Genomic DNA, 6,000 nt, shown 5'->3' on the forward strand with positions numbered 1-6,000 from the left:
GTTCTATTAAGTCACCCCTCCTCAACCCCCTATTTTTGGTTGATCTCAGGGCTTTCGCTGGTTTCGATCTCTGTGGGTCCCGCCCCTCTTCCTCTCTCTTTACAGCGGGATCAGGAGTGGCACCCAAAACTTTTTTCACTGCTGCTGCCCTAGTGGATGCTCTGTGTGTGGTGCAAGTCATTACTGGGTCTTGATAAATAGATCCCGTAAATGTTTCTGCTTCAGCTTCCTTATCTGGTAAGAGAGGTTGGTTAGGGGTGATGTAAGATGGCATGCCCCCCAGAGAGGATCTTTTTTGGAGAAAGGGCTCCATAGATAGGCGGCGTTCCTTCATTTCAATCTTGTGTGCTAGAACTGAGGTTGCCCCAGTTAGAAAGGAATCGAGTGTCCCCACAATGCTTCTGCCCAGTTGGGCACTCTGTCCCTCTCGCTTGCTCATCCTGGTAAAAAACCGTGGTACTAAACACAGTACAAGAAATAATCCCAGTGGTAGTAACTGCAGCAGATAATAACAGAACAACACATTGTACCTTAAATAGTCACAGGCTTTAGAGGGGGGGGGGGGGGCCCAGCCCAGCCTCTTCTGGGCTCCGACAGGCGTTGACCGGCGCGTCCCCGCTCCACGGGTCTGTGTCCCTCTTTTAGCACGTTTGTGCAGCACTAGGACCTCTGGGCACTGTAGTTCCCCTGCACCAGCCTGGACGGGAAAGAGATCAGCGGCATCAAGGAATCACTCCACTGGTACACAGGGATATCCAAAAGCGGTTATGAGGCGCCACGGGTCAGCGTCCCTCTTTGAGCACGTTCATGCAGCGCTAGGACTTCTGGGAACTGTAGTCCCCCTGCACCAGCCTGGGCGGGCAAGAGATCTGCGGCATCAAGGAATCACTCCACGGGAACACACAAGGATGTCCAAACGCGGCTACTAGTGTGTGACTCATTTTCTGGATCATTTGTCCAGAGCCTTTGACAATGTACCAATCCGAGACAGAACGTCAGGTGGACTGCACCACCCTACAATCAGCTGAGCAATATCTGAGTGAGATGTGTTTCAGGTAGCAATCAATTCTATGAAATATCACAGGGATGATTAGTGGAACCCAAATGCTCTTTCATAATAGAAAGGCACACTCAAGAACACAAGGAAACAATAGATACATCCCAGTGCACACAATATATATAGCAACTAAGATAGAAACGAACAGAATAGTAGCTGCGACATTCACAAGTGGTGTGAACAGTAAAAAAAATATTGAAACATATGGGTAATGCATAAAGCATTGTCTTCTCATCTTGTCTGTGTTCAGTGGTAGGCAGGTAAGGCCAGCAAGCAATGACTAAATGCGACTCCACTTAGCCTTCAGCAAAAGTATGTGAAACGATTCAGCATAAACGGTCTCAGTCTTCTGGCACAAAGCTCTGCTCTCACCCATCACATTATGTTCTCAGCTTACACAACATTATCTAGTCATTGCTGAAAATTTTTAAAATAAACAATTAGCAGAACAATTCTCTGCGAAGCTTTTGCTTATTTCCATTCTGTGAAACTATTCCCTGTAAATAATAATAAGCAAGGAATGAGATTATCAACTCTTGATGGCATTTTGCTTATAACTAAAAAAACAATTATATATTTATGTTACACAATTCAATTCAGTTTAAATTCTGTAAATATATTCCAGCAGGCTTGATTATCATGTCACAATGAAAAATTAAATTAATAAACATGCATTCTATATGTAAAACTCATCTCTAGATAATAAACACTTGTCACATGCAAAACCCGGAATTCATGGGGAAAAACATGATAATCCTAACACAGAGCCACTACTAAACATGTTTGAATGTATACCTCCTTCCTACAGTTTCATTAAAAATCAATAGTGTGTCTGATTCGCCCCTCGGAGAGTATCAATAAATGTAGGGAGTGTAAATGGGTGACGTGAGGACAAAGGTGACCATTATGGCACCTGAAGCATAAATCTATAAGTGGTCTATGTGTCATATTGTTAGGCACCTGCCAAAACCCACTGCCCTCTACAATCTCTAACACTTATCCAAAGTGGTGGTGATATGAAGTGGATGGAAAATGTGAAACATATGAAGCATGCCATGCCAAGGCCCTGAAGCAAGTGGTAGTATATCACATTTGTATCAACCGGTACAATCTCAACCACCTCAATAAATTCCATTGCATGTGGTGAGAATGCACACTCTTATACTGTCAAATCCCACACTCCTCCACAAACATAATGAAATAAAGTGTGTGCAAAGTGTGATTAATATTGTATGCCTTGTACAAAGTCTGGAAGGGATCAATTGAACTCTTTTGAAAATTTGCAGGAAAAAATTATCCTGCCCACGAATCTGCTCAACAAAATCAGCCACTACTCCCCTCACCTCATCTAGCTAGCTAAAAGAATCAGCTTCCAAAAACGACATTGCCTACCATCTTACAGTTAGCTTAGCTTGGCAAAAGATGAACACTGAGGACATTTAGAGGCCTCTGTTGAATATAGTTACCTGGGGCCATATTGTGAGTGTGTGAGTTAGTCTAATGTACAGCGGTATGCCTATATTTATGTAACTGCAGTGTCCAAAGCACATAAATGTATCAGATATTTCCTGTGGATAAGTACATGAACTGACGACAGCACAGCTCCAAAAGGTAAAGACTGTTGCGCAATCTGCTGTTCATGTACTAATTTAGAAAACAACAATGTTAAATGTATGCAGTGGAAGAATGGAGATGTGCCCCAATGCCAGGATGGTGTGGGCCCATTCCAATCCATTTTTTTAAAATAACAATGCATACCTAGTGGCAGAATAATCAATATTTCATGCAACGCAGCAAGACACTTTTCTACCCTGCATGAAAGGGAGGGGGCAGGAATGTGCCATATTTAACATTATGCGGTACATGTCTGTCCTCTCCTTGCGCTGGCACTTTTGCAGGAGAAATAAAGATAGTTTGATGCATTCCCACATCTACCATTTATGGTAAACCTGGAAATGCACCAAGATCCATGGGTGGATGTGTGGGAATACTGGTGCATCACCCATGGAAAGGCTCCCTGGTAAAGAGTAACCCAAGGCAGTGATTTGCTCTGCATTGCGGTACTCTAGATTTACCAAGCAGTAAAGGTACACGCAAAGTGGTCTTGTGTGGCTTGGTAAATCCCACTTTAGAGTTGTGTTGCCCTGCTCCTGTGTTACCTTGTGTGATGCCAGGGCAATGCAACACTTTGATCAATCTGGCCCCTGGTGTCCAGTGTGCTTACTACTTAGCCCCCAAACCCCTGGGAGGGCAGATGGGGGTAAACCTTCAATATGCCCCACAGTGAAGGCAGAAGGACTGTTGGGGCTTTAGAAGTGGGAGATGTAGCCAATGTTAGGATGGGCTAGCCTCCAACCTATTCTCTTCTTATGAAAAATTATGCCTAGTATCTAATGTGATCTAGCCCCTTGGGAGGGCAGATTGGGGTACATCACTCAAACAGTGTTGAGGATTTTGGGGTGGGGGTGTGGCCTGATGTCAGGATGGGCCAGTCCGCACCCCATTATCTTGTTTTAAGAAAATGTATCCCTAGTGCCTAGTGTACTCTCTACACCCCCTCAGGGGTAGCCGATTGGGGGCAATCCCCCAATCTGTCCTACAGGAAGGCAGAGAGATTGTTAGGTCTTTAGGAATATGGTGTGTGGCACAGTGCCAGTCGGACCTCTCCCCATTCTTTCTTTTGCCCTGATGTCTACTGTTTTTTCTGTTCCTCTTGCTAGGGAATATTGGGGTAAACCCTTAGCTGCCCTCCCCAGAAGGCAGAAAGATTTCATTGCTCCTCACCGTGGGGTACAATCGGCCATGCCTAGAAGCCCTCTTCATCCTCCCAGCCATCCTTGGTGGCTAGTGATTGGATCCCAGATCAGGGACCGCTCCAAGCAATGAGTTTTGAGCAGGGATCCATTTTGAAGAGGTATTATTGAAAAGAAAATAATCTCTCCTTTTCAATGATACCTCTCCTCACAGCAGTCCTAGCTGAAGATATAAAATGAGAATTCCCCTGGTGCGGTTGAAACTGTATTTCAAAGTTTTGGGTCCCGGAACCCACAGGATCTTCCCCTAGGCCGTAGCACCTGGCATGGATCATAGATTTGGAGGCAGGCTGCAATTTTGTGGTTGGACATTAGTGCAAGCTATTTTTTGAAAGCGGTCAGATCCTTTCCACCAGTATATTTTAAGCATAATTCAAAGTTATGTTATGTTATGTTAGCAACTTAACAAAGTGCACATTCACCTAAGGTGCCTTGGTGCTGGTAGGAGACAGAATGAGGCATTACAGAAGTTAGTGTGTGGACCAATTAACAGCAAAAGGCTTGTTTAAATAGCCATGACTTCAAATGTCTTCTGAATAACCCAAGATCAGTCTTTTTGACATATGTATTCTAGGAGAAAATACCACAAGGAAGGAACTTGCACCAAAAAAAAGGTGCTCTAAGGGCCTTTTTTCAGTTCAGTATGTCAAGAAGTGGGAGTTGGAAGATTGGATAATGTGTGAAGGGGTATAATGTTTAAATCTCCTAACTACGGAATGAGGTACTCATCCTTTAAAGCCCTATAAATGGGGCAAATGGTTTGAAATTGGATTCTTTGTCTTAGCCAATGACATTGCTCCAACAATGGGGTAGCACGTGGCTTCTGGAAAGTTTATATATGTGGGCGGGCGGCTTCATTCTGGATTACCTGCAATTTTTGAATAATGGAGTTAGGAAGGCCAAGATAGAAAGAGTTTGCACAATCAAGTCTAGAGGAAGCTAAGGCTGTGACCACTTTCTTTAAGGATTCCTGTGGTGGAAAAGGAGCCAGTTTCCTTTCCTGATCCTTTTTATTAGCATAATGATTTTTAATACCATCTCTCCAATGTGCGGTTTCATGTAGAGTTTACAGTTAACCTTCACTCCAAGATTTTTTGCACTTGACTTGGGGGCAGGAATGGAGCCCAATTCTACCGCCTGTAGAGTTGATTCTGGAGCTTCACTTCGTTGTTTAAGAATAATATTTGTGTATTGTTTGTGTTTAATTTTAAATGGTTAGTTCCCATCCACCTCCAGACAAAACACATACCCCTAGATTCATCAAAGTCACATTCTGCGAATTCCAAATTGCGATGATTACCGAATCGCAATTTAGAATTCACAGAATGGGATTCATGAAGAAATGCGATAAAAAAAGCGAATCGCAATCGGCCGCAATTGCCGTTTGCGATTTTGCCAAAATTGCATAAAATTCGCAGAATCGCCCTTTTTCAGTGTTGAAATTGCGAGCTCGCAATTACCGAAATCGCAAATTGCAATCTTGCTAATTGCGAGATCGCAAAAACGGGAAGTCGCATTTAGAGCACAATGATGACATCACAACCAGGAAGTAGGCAGTTCCCTCCCTCATTCTGCTCACTGAGCCTGAAAGTGGAACCAGCACTGGCCACAGCTTCACTACAAACCACCTGCAGCTGCAATTCAGGAGACAAACAACAGTGCCCCTGAAAGAAAAAGGAAAATTAAATTTTCCGAGCAGGAACTTGAATATTTAATTGAGGGAGTCATAAAGGACCATGACCGGCTTTTCGGTAAGGATTCACAGAGGGTGCCTGAGGCGGACAAGAGGCGCATTTGGCTGCGCATCCGCGATAAGGTTAATGCAGTGGGAGTGACCCAGCGCTCCATTGACGAACTAAAAAAGAGGTGGTATGACCTCAGAGGGTGTGCAAAGGAACAAATTGCAGAGAGGTTGGGGGAGGGACTTTCAACCGGAGGAGGAGAGCCCACTGTACCACCCAACACCCCACTGGAGGACCTTGTGGAGGACACCCTGATTCCCGAAGCATGCGTGGGGGTCACCCGGCTGGACTCCTCCCGACCCACCCAACAATCCCAAGGTAAGTGCCATGCGACTGCGACCCTGTCCCCTAACAATGGCCATGACTCCAGAGCTACCCATTAGAAAAC

This window comes from Lissotriton helveticus, chromosome 9, assembly GCF_964261635.1.
Source record: "Lissotriton helveticus chromosome 9, aLisHel1.1, whole genome shotgun sequence".
NCBI classification, from domain to species: domain Eukaryota; kingdom Metazoa; phylum Chordata; class Amphibia; order Caudata; family Salamandridae; genus Lissotriton; species Lissotriton helveticus.